The sequence below is a fragment of the Carassius auratus genome, chromosome 3 (genome assembly GCF_003368295.1).
Source record: "Carassius auratus strain Wakin chromosome 3, ASM336829v1, whole genome shotgun sequence".
In the NCBI taxonomy this organism is placed as follows: Eukaryota; Metazoa; Chordata; class Actinopteri; order Cypriniformes; family Cyprinidae; genus Carassius; species Carassius auratus.
In genome coordinates, this window is record NC_039245.1 from 26,535,635 (window position 1) to 26,544,770 (window position 9,136).

Below are 9,136 nucleotides of genomic sequence, written 5' to 3' on the forward strand. Positions count from 1 at the left end.
TGTGTCTGCACTAGGCCAAATGTAGACTTCTGCTACGAAGATAAAGTCCTAAAAAAACAAAACTAAATCTTTCTATCTATCCATTAATTTATCCATCCTCCACCCAAACAATCAACCAGAACACTCTAGCAACAACTTTGTTTCACGTAGACAACCTTCAGAATAATGTCAGTTCTGGACTCCACGACAGCATTCATTGACCAAGCACGTGCCAAAAGGACATCTGACTGACATGTAAAACAACCGATCACAGTTTGTTTTGTTCAGCATCATGTTTAGGGACATGAAAATGTACATTTGATGTCCTTACACTAACAGACCAGCATGCAATTTATTCGAAAACTTCATCCATGGTTACTGAAGCAGTTGTGCTGTGAACGTCACATACTTAAAAAAATCTGGCGTTAAGTTGATCTTACTAAGCAATCATTGTCATATAAGTAAACATGATGGTTTTATTCTTACATAAGGGGGTTTGACATGTGGAAACACACGTCTCCCTGACATCCTGTAGAATGCATCCAATCAGATGATGACTTCACAGCTCCCAAAGTGTTTCCCATTTTGTGTGGTATATGCATCAGACATTCTGCCAATGGTCCGTGTCTGAAACATAGACTAACAATACCCTATCAACAGCATGATAACCACATGGGACACAGTAGTAACAGTCTCGATTAGAAGAAACCCCACCTAACAGGGTCCCGTATCAATAACTCAGAAATAATTATCAACCTCTAATCAATCTGTTTTATCTAACTCTTAATGTTGTATAAATGTAAATACTTTTTTAACTTTCAGGTGAGTGTTGTCAACCAACATCAGTATTTGTCTTGATGAACTCTATTTTTCTAGTTTTAATTGATTTTCATATAACATAAAGATCTTTTGATATGCTTTTTTCAACAATTAATGAAGTGGGATCAAAAGAAGTTAGAGTTTCAAAGGTTCACCTCAGTTTCAACTCTTCCACAGTCAAGTCAGATGATGATTATTAATGTTTTTATATTTTTTTGAAGATTTTTTAGACGGCATTTACTCTATAAATGCAACTTTTATAACTTTCCTCTCCATGCTTGAAGCCTTTAATTGCAGGCCTTGCCTGTTTGCCCACTAGCAAATATCTCACAATCATTATAAGAGCATCATGAGATGCTGACTCTGTTCAAACCCTAGTGAGCAGTCAAAAGTTTTAATTATTAATTATGCATCCAAATCATATTTGGGCCAACTGTAAATGTATATGAAATCTTGCAGTTAGAAAAAGCAACTGAAAAGCTTTTCAGACTTTGTTGAGATAACATATTTCATGATTGCATCATGCCAAGACTCTCTCAGTGTCTACATGAATCAGTGGATGGTTATATAGACCCTATAATTTAACATTTTAAACAATCCACCATTGATTGATGTGTAGCATTAAAGATAAATAACCTCTAACAAACATGACTGCTTGAGATGAACTGAATAATCCCTGAGTGTCACAAGCAATATATGTTTGAATAGCATGCCAGCAGGTTTTGATCCAGAGTTTGCTTAGAGTCACATGCTTCCTGTGACCTTGAGCTTGTATAACCTATAGAAAATCCATCAAGATCACGGCCAGTGGGGATGTGCCTCACACAGGGATGGATCTCAAGTTGTTCTGGGTACACTGTGTAGAATTAACTACTTAATAGCTATAGGGACTGCAAGAGTATGCACTTTTAAAACAGTAGGAATAATGCAATGATAAACGATTTAAACAATAGCATGCTGTCACATGACCTCCTCACATTCCATGTGAGTGGCACCCATATTAAAAATAAAAATAGATGCTTTGCCTAAATAGTTATATTATATATTACGGAATTCGAAATGTAATTCTTAAAAAAAAAAAAAAAAAAAGAACATCTGTAAAGGCTGCTAAAATGAGCATATATTGCTCTCTGAAAGAGTAAAATATTACTAAACACAAAACATCATCATTGTTGCACTAGCAACGTGCCGGCAATTAAATTTTTAGCTTGTTTTACAGTGTTTTTTTTTTTTTTTTTTTTTTTTTGCCACGTACTAGGCTATGCTATAAATTCTGAATTACTGCTGTGCTGAGTGTAAGCAATGACTAGCCCAGGAACCTCCATCTGGCATTACTGCTGAGAAAAAGGTAGGGATTACTGGTGGTAGAGGATAATAAAAAACATCCAGATGTGTACAACTGCTAAACCTAGCCCAGATTTAGTCTGTCTAATGTTAGTCTGATGACACCACCATCACGGCTTATAAATGAACCTGTTTTACAGCTTAGTGAAAACACTCAGAAAGCCAGTGTTTCTGGAGGTAACAGTATACAGATTTCTGTGTTAAACAAATTAAATGTCAGTTGCTGACACGGCCACATGATCTTTAGCTAAAACGTATAATTTAAGCAACTGCCAAAAGATAAACTTATAGCTCTAGCTAGAGTTGGGGTACTCGAACTTGGACTCGGACTCGAGTCCGGACTCGAGTCCAATTTTGAATGAACTCGGACTTGTCACGCACTCGGGTGAATTTGTACTCGGACTTGACACGGACTTGAACATTTTGGACTCGGAAAATATTCCGAGTACAGTCGAGTCCACGTCATGTGTAACAATAAAACCAGCATAAAATTGAAATGATAAATTAATGAATGTCTCCCCTTCTGTTTTACTGCACCACACCGGCAGGCAGAAGTCTCCTGCTTGCAGACGAAACACACGCACCACTCACTGGATATCAATGTGGATTAGTGATGGGAAGTTCGATTCTTTTCCGCGAACCGGTTCTTTCGGACGGTTTGATTCAATAAACCGGTTGAAAAAAAAAAACAGTTCACCGGATACATAATCCATTGAGATGTATTTGTTATTAAATTAACTTACGTTTCGTCAGATTGCCCTTCATTCAAGCCCTCGGTTTACCCGCACTCATTACATTAGCACAAAATCAGTTCAGAATCAATCACCAAAAGAATCAGTTCGGTTCAGACGCGCTGTGAGTCATTCGGCTTCATGCTGAATCACGAATGCGCAGTATCATCAGCTCCTCGGTTCTCGAATCGGACGCGTCCGAAAGAAACGGTTTTCGGTTCAGTGTACTGATGATCTGAAAACTGATACAACCGGTTCTTGACTCGAGAACGAGAATCGCTCAAAACCCGGGTAGGAAAATCTGACAGGGTAGGATAAAATGTCACACCGGCACAGGCTGCACAGTATCATCAGCTGCTCTACTCGTGTTCATGTTCTGTTTACTACAAACTCAGTTTGTGAATCTGTCATCATTAACTATAAATACAGTACAGATATTTCATAAATCATCCCTTATTCATATTAAACATGGAGTCTTTAGAGACTTAATTATTGTCCAACTTCCCTGAAAACCCCTTTGGCCCATACATAATCTACAATATACGGATTAGAAACATGTAGCCCCTATCTTAAAAAAAAAAAAAAAACATATATATATATATATATACATATTTTTTTTAATAGTTTATCACACTTTCCGATGTTTAACAAAATACTTGAAAAATTACACGCATGCGCAGTATCATCAGTTCATCGGTTCTCAAATCGGACGCCTCCGAAAGAAACGGTTTTCGGTTCAGTGTACTGGTGATCCGAAAACCGATGCAACCGACTACCAAAGACAGCAACAGCAACCAACAGATGCTGCACAGCATTGCAGGATTTGCAAGACCAGAACTGACCAAACAAGCAATGCAACTTTATGATGCAAGTTCTCCAAGACAACAAGAAATTCATAATGTCATCTTTAAGGATCTCCTCATTGGCTGCACTTTACCTCTGTCAAATGTGGGGGAGAGGCATTAAATAACTGAAATGTCATCTTTAACTGGAGGACAATATAGTGTGATACAATAATAAAATAGGTTCATTTGTATTTCCATGCACTTGTAATACAATAAAACCTTTGAAAACTTTTTTGATAGGAAACTAGTTCTGTTGACATAAAATAAAAATGTTCAATGGCAATGACTAGATGTAACAGTGGTATTTTTTTATTACATTTTTATATTGCCATTGGTTTAATGGGTTGAAAGGTTAAAATATTAATATAATGTAAAAATGTACAATTCCAATTTATAATCTTTTTTAAATTAATTACTTTCTGGACTCGGGCGGACTCGACTCGGACTCGGCCTTTAAGAACTCGGACTTGAGTCCAACTCTGCCCCTTTTGGACTCGGACTCGGACTTGGACTCGATGTTTGTGGACTTGGTCTTGACTCGTACTCGACAAAGGTGGACTCGGACCCAACTCTAGCTCTAGCACATCTATTGTCTAGTCTATTTCCATGACTAAGAGTGAATTAAATCATGTTTGTCAGCCTTACCAGTGCAAGATTCAAACCTGGTAGGATTCACAAGCAGTACACTTATAATGTTAAAAATGTAATTCTGGTAATATAAAACTTTAAGTTTAAACATTCTCTTCAAGTAAAATTATTATTATTATTGTTGTTGACTGAATTGTAAAACAAAACAAACAAACAAACAAACAAACAAAAATGTTAAACTAACTTTAGAAGTTAAGAAAATACTTTGAAGAGAGATTAATGGGAACAAAAATGGTACTTTAATACACTTTTACGGGATACAAGAGGTATTTTATTATTGTAACCAATGAAGTACAAAAAAAAAATAAAGAATTATAATAAAACAATGAATCAATAAAATAAATCTGTGACAAAATGTCTAAATAGATTCTGTATATTATGACCTTAAACTGACGTGAACCAGGACAGGGTGCATGCAATGCAATTCCAGTGGACAAACGTGATCTTGAGGCTAAGACTGTACATCCATCTCTCTAAGCTTTGCTTTAAATTAAATGCACTATAATTATGACTTGATTTTCCTATCCTGTTAGGTATAATTCCTAATAAATAGAAATTGTCATGGTCAAACCAGTTAATCGGAGATCTTCATGCTTATGGTATATAGATAATGTGAACATAATGTATTTTCACAGGGCGTATCCTCACCAGAACCATTCTAATCTGTCACGCCTTTGTCTGTTATTCATCAAAGCTTCCAAACACATTTATACTGAATACATAATAATAATAATAATAATAATAATAAAAGCTTGTTTCCTTCTCATGCACTAGCGACCTTATCTCCGCTGGTTTGCTTGCACGGTTGTTAGCTTGCATAAGAATTGAGGATCTAAAAGACTGTTCCTGTCTCCAAGAGTACACAAAGATGTGATTCATTTAAAGCTCTTTATGAAGCAGTAAATATCATTACTCTTCCCAGCTTCAATAAGCACAGAGCTTAGTACTCCTATAAACAGTCAGACCTGCAGAAACTCCCCTGAGAAAAGCATAATCCACAAATCAACTTTTACAAGGTTTTCAGAAATAAATGCTGTCCTGATTCCAATGTCTCTTTGAGACATATTATATAACAATCTTTGATTTATGTAAAAGCCCCAAACATGCTTTCATGACCTGCTATCACATTGAAAATGAGGCTGAATTTTGCTGTCATTTAATCATGCATAATGTGACATTGGTATCTCAATAATATCTGTGAAAAAAGTTTGTTGCAGTCCGCTGTGTTCTGTTCCTCCTGATTATTTTCTTTGTATTTCTCTGTAACAATATGGAAAATGAGAAAGATGCATCTGAGCGTTTAAGGTTATTCATGGTCCAAAGAAATTGATTTGTGAGTGAGAAGAATAATGTCAACTCAATGCACCACATTTTTGCAAGTGCTTATTATAGCAAACCTTTAAACAAGTTTATTGGCAGTTGCTGATTTCTTAAAAATGTACTTACATCCATACTTCAAGTCAAGTCATGTCACCTTTATTTATATAGCGCTTTAAACAAAATACATTGCGTCGAAGCAACTGAACAACATTCATTTGGAAAACAGTGTCTCAATAATGCAGAATGACAGTTAAAGGCAGTTCATCCTTGAATTCAGTGATGTCATCTCTGTTCAGTTTAAATAGTGTCTGTGCATTTATTTGCAATCAAGTCAACGATATCGCTGTAGATGAAGTGACCCCAACTAAGCAAGCCAGATGCGACAGCGGCAAGGAACCGAAACTCCATCGGTGACAGAATGGAGAAAAAAACCTTGGGAGAAACCAGGCTCAGTTGGGGGGCCAGTTCTCCTCTGACCAGACGAAACCAGTAGTTCAATTCCAGGCTGCAGCAAAGTCAGATTGTGCAGAAGAATCATCTGTTTCCTGTGGTCTTGTCCTGGTGCTCCTCTGAGACAAGGTCTTTACAGGGGATCTGTATCTGGGGCTCTAGTTGTCCTGGTATCCGCTGTCTTTCAGGGCAGTAGAGGTCATTTCTAGGTGCTGATCCACCATCTGGTCTGGATACGTACTGGATCCGGGTGACTGCAGTGACCCTCTGATCTGGACACAGACTGGATCTGGTGGCTACGGTGACAAGAGACAAACAGACAAATATTAGCGTAGATGCCATTCTTCTAATGATGTAGAAAGTACGGTGTTATGGGAAGTGTTTCCGGTTCCGGTTTACCTAATTAATGCAGCCTAAAAATCCTTTAACGGATTTGGATATTAAAAGCATATTAGTATGTTATGTGTATGCCAGGTTAAAGAGATGGGTCTTTAATCTAGATTTAAACTGCAAGAGTGTGTCTGCCTCCCGAACAATGTTAGGTAGGTTATTCCAGAGTTTAGGCGCCAAATAGGAAAAGGATCTGCCGCCCGCAGTTGATTTTGATATTCTAGGTATTCTATTTCACTAGTTCACGCTTACATATAATTAGCTGAGGTATGGTATGCGTATTTGGCGTGCTGTCCGGGGAAGGGCTCCGAGCTCGGGAATTGCCCGAAGCTAGAGTACCCCCCCTTCCCCGTATATTGTAAAGTGAACTTGAAGTGAGGAGATGGGGTGGAGGAGGGATGCTGATAAACCGTCAATGGATAGAGGTAAGTCAGCGATATTTATACTGTGGGATTGATTACTTGATTGTGGTCCACCTGTGATGATTAGGCTAAGTATCTGACGCGCTCCTCCCGAATCTTCATAGATAATTACATTTGGTGAACTAGTTCAAGAAGATCCGGTTACATTGAATGATTAGTTCGCGAACCGGATATCATAAACTGCAGTGAACGCACTCACAACAGACCCGGAAGAGAAGACAATGCTGAATAAAGTCATAGTTTTTGCTGTTTTTGGACCAAAATATCATGTTCATGACCTAATGTGATTCTTCTGCAATCATGGTAAATGGTAAATTTACATGAACCACTGAGCCACTGCCGCCCCGTATTATGACGTGGTATTGCCTAGCTTGTCAGTACGCTGCGGCTACGGCTCTGTGTAGTAAGTGCCGCTCCATTTGAAAGCAGGTGATGCACATTTACTGTTAATCACAGAACCAGCTTTTCTGACGAGACACGCATGACAATCACATGTGATTTATGGTGCAGGCCTACTTTAAATCAGAGAAAAGTTTGATATTGGGAGAATTTGGTTGCAGAATCATGTAGTAACCAGTTAAAGAGTCATCCCAGGCCTGCTTTCTGAATTCCTTGTAGTCTTCAGAAAAGGTGAAAATGTAGTTTCCAGTACAACATTTTGGTAGGTCAGATCAAAAGATAAGTATTTCAGACATAGTTCATGGGGATACAAGAAGCTGATTTCATTTTGCAAAGACAATTGTGTTTACACTGACAGATGGGATATATTCATATATTGAAATTTGTGAAGCAGGAGTTTTATGTTGTTAAAGTCATTAGATTCAGCCAAATAAAATCCAGTCGTTTGCTTACCAGGACATAAGTGCTTTTTTCTGACATTTTCTCTGCGGCAGTGTCATGACTTTGCTTTGATTCTGAGCTCTCTACTTTAATATTAATAAATCTAAGTGAGAGAAAAATCTCATTTTGTAGGGCACAAGTTAAAAATCACACTCCCCAGGTGCCTATTGGAGGACGAACAGTTTGACCTTTTCCAGAGAGATTCTGGGTGAGTTGGTAATAAAATGAAGACCTCCCACGTATGCTTCCAGTGCTCAGAACTGTAGAAATGCCACCGGAGTCATCCCACAGCCTGACAAAGTCAAGCATTCACCATGACAGGTCAAATCACTCTAGCGGCCCAAAAGACAGATCTTTAGACATGAACACAGACTTATTCTCTGTCAGACGCTGCAGTGTTAGACATTTTTATTTTACTTTTAATATTGCCTATGTGGTATGAAAACCAGCCATGTTTAGAGAGAAAACAAAGATCTTGCTTAGTAGGAACAAAAATATGAATGTCGCATTTGCATAAGAGAGCTTCCCCCGAGGTTTATAATTGCTTCTATATTTAATAATTCTAGAATTGCAGCTGCTTGGCAACCTGGATGCGGTCACCTTTGCTTCATAGACTCTTTTTTGGCATAACTTCATGCAATTAACGTTTTTTGTTCCAATTACCTGAGAGATAAATGTCATGTGACTGATATTAGAACTCCTTGAAGGAGACAAGTCCATTTCACATTAGTAATCCAGATTTGCTATGAAGTATTACTTCATGTGAGATTACTGTATAGATGCAGGTAATGACTTTACATGTTATATATCCAATGCTTAAGGTATAGCAGAGTGATATACTTTACATACCCTCCAATTCATTCTTCAGGTTGAATACACATATGATATTTTAAAAGAAGCTGCGAGCTGGAATCTTCTCTGTGTGACATTCTGCTCATTGATTTGATCTTAAGGGTTGAAGGTGTGATGAGATGTTCAATCAGACTCTTACACCATACAACCCACACAATGAGACCCCTGTGCTTAAAGGAAGGATGACCAATGTGATAACAGTATTCTTTACAAAGTGTGACTCATGAGTTGAAAAGCAAAATGACAGACCTTTGTGCATGTGATTCAACACATATTTTTTGGAGGATGTCATGAAGGAAATGAACAAGGAGAAGGGAGAAGGGAGAAGGTTTATAATACTTTTTTTAACCGGTTAACGGTCAGCATCATGATAGCGGGACGCTTTATCACATATTTTAGCAATCATCATGTAAATATCATTCGAAAGCTTAAATACTTAAAATTCATCATGTGAAAACCATTTTGAAATCGGACATTGCGATATTACCTTTATCAC